Here is an 8,469-nt window from a genome sequence, read left to right as displayed (position 1 = left end):
GATGAAGCAAACGTATTAGTCTTAACTTGAACAGGGCCTTTTCTGCCGTTCCTTTTCTTTTAAGGTGTAAAGGATGCGGCTTTATCTCCTGACTCCCTGATTTCTGTCAGTTGGTGTCACAACTGGAATGTTATTTAAATCCAATTTCTTTTATCTGAAAGTATTTATGTGGCAGATAGAGCATTAAGCCTTTATCCCAAAGTGCCCTGCTCCACTTGAGTGCTCCAGATAACACTGACTTACACTGGAGCTGCCACTCTGAGGACAGGAAATCAATTCTCTCCCTCGTTCTCCGCTTGATCTTTTGTGGTGGATAATGAGGATGTGTGTGTGATGTTACTGACAGACCTCAGGCTGCAGTCCATTAAGAGGTTAAAGGGAATGTCCTCTTCAAGCTGTAGGAATCTACCTTTCTTTTTTTTTTTTTCTGCTGGAGTTTTATTTATTTGGGGTGGGGAGGAGAGTGGGACTGTTCAAATCTGTATTTGCTGCTTTTCTCTCACTTGAAGCCTAAGTTTAAAAGCCAGAAGGTCTCCTCTCACTCTTCTCTCCACTCATGAAGAGCTTACTCAAGCTGACCTGTTAATGTAGCTGAGTGAAAGTACTATTCAGCATGAGTGAAAGTGTCAAGAACTCTCTTGAAGTGGAATACATGAGATTTATGGATTTGAAATGCAAAAACATGAACCGAAATGCAGCCAAGTGCTTTCTAAGACTGCTGGTAGAGCCCTTTTTAGGAGGAAGCAGAAGAGTTGGGAATGAAGGAGTGAAGTTGGGCCTGGAAGAAGGGGAGTTAGGGGAAACGTGTTCTCAGTTTTTCTTTTGTTTCTCACTATCCTACTTTATTTTTTAATTGGCAATGAGTTAAACTATTTTTACCCAAATTGAGTCTGTTTTTCCTGTGACAGTAATTTGTAAGTGATCTCCTTGTTCTTATCTCAACCTGTGAGCTTTTTAATATTAAAATCTCCCCCTGCCCTAGTGAGGAGGGGGAGTGAGGGAGCAGCTGCGTGGGCACCTGACAGTCACCCATGCACTCTCTGAGGTTAGTGCTAGCAACCTCTATAAGAAGTTCTGGAAAGCTAATTGAGATTTGTGGACTGGGAGATGGAAAGGACTATTTTGGATTAAAGTGTCATATGCAAAAAATCTTCTGGACACAGAGATTCTTATAGCTGCTCCTAGTTTTTGTGAATGCCCCTGATGTTGCAGGAAGGACATGTAACACGTGTCTTGTGTAAGCTCTGTTAGAAACACAAAGATGAAAAATGTGTAGGACAAATGAGTCAAATGTTTAAAAGCGAAGCTACAGAAAATTGGCAAGATCTGGACCAGGAACTGGCGTGAAAGACCTGACAGTCCTCATGAGCCTTCTTTTGAGGAAACATGTAACAGAGGAAAAGGGGAGGGAACTTTTACTGGGTCAGACGGGTAATAAAATCCAGAGGAAGTTGTCACAAGCACAATTTTCCCTGGGTAACCTATGTACTGCAACACAGAATAAATACTTATGACACAGTGACCCAGAACAGCACCAGCTAGGAGTTAAGCTCTGAGTCCTAAACACTTCGTATGTTAAAGACAAAGGCAGCATGTGTGTTGTTTTTCTGATGGATGCATCACTTCAGAGGGAGAGTGTCCTGGACGTCCAGAGAAGCTCCTTTCTGGCAAGGCTGTAGATGCGTCCCTCGCCACAGCTGCCCTGAAAAGTGCCTTTACCATGTGTGCGATAGGCCTGTGTCCTGGTTTTGTTAAAAACAAGTTTCTCTTTTAGTGATTTTGCCTGTCAGCTAAAGGCTTCATATTAGCTGCATTTTCCTGGAGAACCAGACACATGTTTTGGTAAACCTAGCAATGGAATGCAAATTTATTGATAAGCACGGGTGGACATCTTGCGAGAGGGGCGACGAGAAACAAGTGACCAAGAAACCGACCAACTGTGTATAACATTCCATTCATGTGAATACTTCATATAAAAGTGGGAGATCACGAGGATCTCGTCCCTTTGCCTTTCCCTTTTCCATTCTGCTTATGGCCGACATTAGGAGAGGACCTTGCTAGTCGTCCCTGTGAACTGAGGCCTAGTGACAGACTGAATCCAGCTCTGGTTGGCTGCAGAGTCCAATCCAGGACTTCGGGTGCTGGCTCTGCAGTTGCTGAGGCTTTCAAGATTGGTTTTGTATATTTTGTATTATTTTCTCTCTTCTTATTAGTAGCATTAGTAAAACATCTTTAATTTTTCCAACTGTCTCCTCTCTGTCCTTCTTTCCCTCCTGATTGCCTGTCCTGAGTGGGAAAGGGGGAGAGGGAGGGGCAAAAAGGGGGAAGTGGGGGGGAGAGGGGGTTAACAATACATCTGCCAGGGTTTTATTGTCACCCCGCAATCTTAACCCTCAACAGCCTGTTATCCCCTTACAGCACCATCTCTCATGGATTGGGAGAAGGGGAGAAGATGGCAGTGCTCAAGTTTGCTTCCTCATGAAGGATTTCTGCAGGTGTGTCTGTCAATGCATCCTCCCAACAGCTGATGGTAAATCAACAAGTCTACAAGGGCCTGATGCCATCTGTAGTGCTTCAGTGTGAAGACGACTGTATCTTGTTTCTACTGCTTCAGGGGAATTTATTATTATTATTATTATTATTTTTTGACTCAACAGATCTCCAAGGTCACACATCAAGTACAAGCTACCTGGAGTCAGGGATCGTAGCATACCAGGTCATAGTTAGGGTGACACTTTGTTTCTATCTAATACTGTTTTTTTTTTCTTCCCTTGCATGTCATAAAAGAGTCAAGTAACAGCAGTTAATAGAGATAGCTAACACAAGGCTCTGGGCAGGGAAAGTAGCTCATTAAACTCACTGTAATTGACCGCTGGATATTTCAGAGGTAAATCTGACAATGAGCAGGAATATTTGTAACAGTGAACATCAGAACTGGATGTTTCATTTCTTGGCAGTCCAAAGGAGCCTCTTGGTTATCTTCCAAACTACTCTCACTGTGATCTGTTTGGATGAAAGGAAGCCAACAAATTAGATGAAGCAACACTCTGTGTGAAAATGGTGGTCTAATTGCTTTACTCCTTTATCCCATTTATGTCAATCTTCTTGTTCTCTGGAGCACACTTCTGCAGCCTGTTTATCTCCTCTCATACACCAGCTCCTATTGCTCTCAATGTGCTTGTGAACCCTACAGGTTCCCTAGAAATGCAAATGTGTTGTTTGGGGTACTTTGGGAGCTTCATCTTTTACTGCAGAAGTGAACAACTGCCTCCTAGGACGATCCTGGGAGAGAATGGTGTGTTGCCTTGGGTTGACATCAGTGGTAGATGCTGCTGGGAGGTGCAGCTCTGCTCTCCTGGCTCTAGCAGTGAGGTCCCAGCACAGACAGCTCACCCTGGGGTCCCAGACAGCTTTATGGTTGATCAGCTGGCTGGATGGACTCATCCTGTGGTTGGAGCAGTGCTGGGAAGGACTGTGGCAGAGGACAGCAGGACCTTGCAGCCAGGCTGCGAAAGCAGAACCACTCTGCAGGGGCAGCTCCGTGTAGTGTCAGCTCAGCTGTGCATAACCCTGTCTCCCTACTTAGGTCTATATGTACATGTGTAGGAATTTCTGCCTTTTAATTATAACTAGTAATTAAACAACGAAAAATGTTATCATATGCAACAACAAGCGTAATATATCACTTTAGGAAACAAACACTGACTCACCTTACTTAATCATCTGAACAATGCACCTAAGTGACCTTTCAAGTCAGTGGAGAAAAAGAAATGTTTCTGGTGTCTGATTCTTCTGATCTACCACTTGGAACAAATATAAGGAAGCAACTTTTAAACAGCAGATAGTGAACTTGTACATAGTCTCTGTAAGCACGAAGAAGGCTTAGATGAGTTTGTTGACAAAACGGGTGTTTACAGGGAATGGACAGGGTTGTATCTCCCACTGTCCCTAATCTAGTGACCCCGGACACCGGTAGGGTACAAGGGCAGTGACCCGCAGAAAGCGGCAGGAACTTTTCCGAACAGCAACCTCTGTTACTAACTCCTGCAAGCAAGTGCTGGACCCCAAAGGACATTTCATGTACTCTTTTAGCTTATCTGGCCCCAGACGTGCCTTCTTGGTTTCCTCCTAGCTCTGGACGTGGCTACCTCTCCTCATTTTCCTTCCCAACCACACTGTAAGTGTCATCCTGAAAACATGGAGGCTGGGAGATGAGGTCAGATGAGTGAGAAAGGCTGGACAGACCATACTAATGTATGGATACCAGGTGTTTTCTCATCTTTTACTCCCAAGATGAAATATTGGGAAGAAATATTTAGATGTTGCTTTAGTCAACTACAAAGGAGTTATTTTTTGTTGAACTGATAACTGAGAAAATGCTTCCTACATAACAGCCTTGGTTATCCTACTCAGCCTTCAGTATCTCAGACCTGAATATTTCTTCCAAGTAGTTAATAGGCACAGCTCTTATTATTAATGCTGTGTAAAGAGTAAAGAGCCACTCAAGGGACACTTTTGTTTCATGGCCAAAACTGGAATAACTAGAGCTGAACTAAAGAGGTCTGTTTGGTTGGAGTGGAAATAAATCTCAAGTAATCCAGATTACAAAAGCCATACATGCCAGGCACCACTCAAAGGTGCTGCAGTGCAGCTGAGTAGCTCCTGCTGCTGAACAGTAAATTGTACAGAAATGGCAGGTTAAAGGAGTGGTGTTTAACTCACCTACCTTGAAACATTGGCAGGGTGGAGGAAGCCACCTGAGCTAGTTGCTTAAATACTCTTTTTAATCACTGGGAGAAGTAGGTACTTCTGGGGTGTGTTTCATCCAAGATACTTCATATTTTTCTGTTGGGTTGAAACTTACTGAGATGCAGATGTCTGTCTCAGCGGTGCCTGAGATTTGGCAAGATAAATCCCTACCCCAAGGACCTGAGTCAACAGTGTGGGTTGAATATAACAAAGAGTTTCTGTCAAAAGTGGGGAGAAGCAAGTGGAAATGGTAATGGAAAGTGGCAGCAAGGTTACTTTCCAAGTTTTGAAAATTTAATTTTTGGACTTGGCATTTTTAGTCAATGTTTTCATTTCCAAATAAACATATATAGAAAAGGGTTAATAAAAAGAGTGAAATAACCTTACAGGGAAGCAATGTTCTATTTTGTACTGAACAATACTTTTAATTTTGATCCAAAACTCGCTTTTCTGATTAATTTTCTACTATTATTAATAAAATAGTATTTAGGGTGACTCACACTGAGATATTTGTGTGAGTTTAATCAGCCAACTAAAAAGAAAAATAAATCCCAATCTGTTATTTGTCTTTAGACATTAGTTTTCCTACTACTGTAGGAAATAGCTGTGGTTACGATGGTAATATTTTTTTTTTCTGCTTTTTCTTCGCCTGTTATATTAATAGTTTGTGACACTGGGTACCAGAGATAGCCTACAAAACCCATCTGCATGCAATGCGCTTCATTCCTCTTTTTCACCCTACTTTCTGTGTAGATACTGTATTTATGACACAGGAGCTTGTACAAGCACATGACTATGAGAGATGAAGGTGAAGCTCTGGCGGAATTACTAAGAGACTTGAGGTCAGCTGGTGACAACAACTTTTCCCTGGGTTTTCTGATTCTGCTCATGCTGTGGAAATGGAGGTGTAGGGTAGCAGAAGTCCTTGGCAGATTTTGGATCCTGCTGACTTTCAACACAAAGCAATCTTTTACTGGCGTAAGTAAAATCAACATATATTTACTTGCCAAAAATTTTATTTGCCGATGTCTTATGAAATTAAACAGAATAATCCTCCTTCTAGAACTTTTAGAGTAAATACATTATACCCTGAGGAGAAGATGAGGTTTATGTTGATTTTTTGGCAGCTAAATATTTTTAGATGCAGCTCAGGAAAGATTTTCTGACCCATATCTTTGGAATGGAAATAGTTTTTGACAAAATTTTGTAATCTTGTGTTGTCTTGAAAACAACCTTTTTCATAAATTCTACTTCCTGAAAAAAGTATTTTGAGTTATTACTAAGCCCAGAAATCATGGATTTGGAAATGTTGCTTTGGTGTCTTGTCTGATTTTGTAGCTGAAATGCATAGTTTTTCCTTTCTTTGTGAGCTAGGCTCTCTCTTTTCTCACTATTCCCTGCAAGGCTGGAGTCCGGTAAGACATCGCCTCCCTCAATCCGAAGAGGGGAAGGGGAGGGAGAGGGTCCCTGTGAGTGATGGAGCCTGTTGTGCATATAGGAAAATGCTGTTAAACAGAAATTCATAGGACAAGGAGTCTCAGCTGCATCAAAGCTGGTTTTGTAAACAAAATAATTAATTCTTCACTAAAGCATTTAATTTTTTAACTACTAGCTCAGTAGTATGATTTTAAATATCTTTTTTCCCCCTATCTTCATTTTTAGGTCGTCATTCAAAACAGGGGCTTGTCTTACACTTTCAATAATGGAGAAAACAGCACAGCACTTTCTGGCGCTAAGCACAAGCCTGTGCAAAGTATTCTTCCCATCGCTCCTCAGCAATGATTCTTTCTGTAATACTGAAACAGCAAACTGCCTTCATTTCTCCATGAAGAAATGCAGAATAGCAACAGTTCTTAAAACAGCACAGACCTTATGAGGTTTATACTGAACTCTGGTGGGAACCACTTGGGGCACCTTTATCTGCATCAGCTTCTGATACCACTCAGAAATGCTCACGTAAATACTTTGTGGGACATAGGCCAGGGCCAACCCACAGTGATTTGTGATGGTCAGTTGGGCTTCACCTCAACACAGAAAAGCCCAAAGAAGATTTTAATTCCTGATTTTAATTCCTCAGAAACATCAGATGTTTTACATTGACATGGAATAAGTTTTATGGTGTGACTCAGATAACTCATTTTTTGAATTCAAGTCTCTTTGTGAATTACTTAAAAATATGAATTTACCTGTTCAGCTCCTTAATATCATTCCAGTTGTTCTGAAGTTAATATATGCCCCTAGCAAACAGTATCATTCCTTCATTGTAAAACTAAAGACATTTGTGGATAACTCAGTAAGGTTTGCTAAGTGCTTCTACTTTTTGTAATTTTCTAATTAAGAAAATAAAGGTGTACTGCTTCTACATGACTAACATCAAGAGAGCATTCAATATTTTATTTACTTTCTTGCTTGTTTCTCACTCGTCTGATGATTCTTATAGATGCTTTTGACTGTATTATTTATTATCTACCAGTTGTCTTTTCAGCATTTATTACTGTTTGACAGACTAAACAGCTGTTTAAGTACAAGTATATATTTTCTTGGTCTTTGTTCAGAGTTGCTTTAGTTGCTTTAGCTCTTGTGAAACACTGATTTCCAGCTGGGAACAAAAGCAGTTTGAAATGTCTACAGCAGACAGCTAAGGATACAGTTTAATTAGCCTACTTTGATCTTTTGTATAGTGGCTGATGATTTACTACAGCTTGCAGCATGGTGAGGCAATTATATTCATGGTCATTATGACAGCATCCTTTGAGCCAGAGTTATCGTAGAAGTAAGATTAATTATAACAGGATTTTGTGGGGCCCAGAAGCCAAGATAAAGTAATGTTATATCCAGAAGAGTGAAGTAAGGGAGAGCTTCATAATCAAAATATTGGGTGAAATCTTGGTCCTGCTGAGGTTAATACCAAAACTCTTTGTAACTTTAGAAAGGAATTGGCTTGTAGGCTATGCCAGATGTACAGTACCTTGGACAATTTTCTGGAAGATCTTAACTGTGCCCTCTTGCTTGGGCTGATGCCACTGTCAGTGCTATTTCTTGTTTCCTTCAATGTTATATTCTTCCTAGAAGAATACAATTTGATTCTATTCTAGAAGCACAGAAGAATATTTTGCAGAATACAGCTAGGTACAACGAAGCTTTAGGGTTTTTCTTTGCCTCTTGTTTTTTGCCTCTTGTTTTTTGCTTCTTTTTTTTTATTATTCAAAACATTTCTCAGGTTATTGTCCTCAGGTCCTCTGTAGCTATCCTGCCATGATGGGCAGACTAGATTAATCTTTTAGGTGAACCTACTCCACATAATGCAATGTGTCAGTGTTATGCTTATGTATGTTTGAAGGAAACTATATTTTGTAAATATTGTGGCTTTGGTAGCAGTTGTTGTATTTCAGGAGAGCTAATAAAACTGGCCAGCAGGCAGAGCACAGATTCTTCCAGCTACTGCCTGCAAGAGGCTGCTCATCCTGTACTCCTGCCTCTTTCCTTGGGCCTGCCACGGCACAGTGCTCTGTAGAATTATCTTCACTGTTTTTGGGTTTGTACTGCAGTTCTTAAGGGTTTCTCAGCAAGAGAAATTGCATGGGTGAGTATTTGAATGTTGTGTTAACAAGATTTTGTTCTGCTTCACCAAGAACCTGTAAAAGCTGAAGAACAGCTTTTGAGGGGTCAAACCAAACATTCACTTAGTGCAGTATCTGCTTTGAAACAACAGCCAAAGCA

General features: G+C 40.9%; 1 long non-coding RNA gene across 1 annotated transcript; it reads left to right on the top strand.

Moving 5' to 3' along the window:
- Positions 1–5,212: 5,212 nt before the first annotated feature.
- LOC110362452 (uncharacterized) lies at positions 5,213–7,116 on the top strand. Its single transcript, XR_002419819.2, has 2 exons — positions 5,213–5,727; positions 6,412–7,116. It is a non-coding gene; the product is annotated as an uncharacterized LOC110362452 (long non-coding RNA).
- Positions 7,117–8,469: the final 1,353 nt, after the last annotated feature.

This window comes from Columba livia, chromosome 2 (assembly GCF_036013475.1).
Source record: "Columba livia isolate bColLiv1 breed racing homer chromosome 2, bColLiv1.pat.W.v2, whole genome shotgun sequence".
Taxonomy (NCBI): Eukaryota; Metazoa; Chordata; class Aves; order Columbiformes; family Columbidae; genus Columba; species Columba livia.
This window is presented reverse-complemented; position numbering and strand designations above follow the sequence as displayed.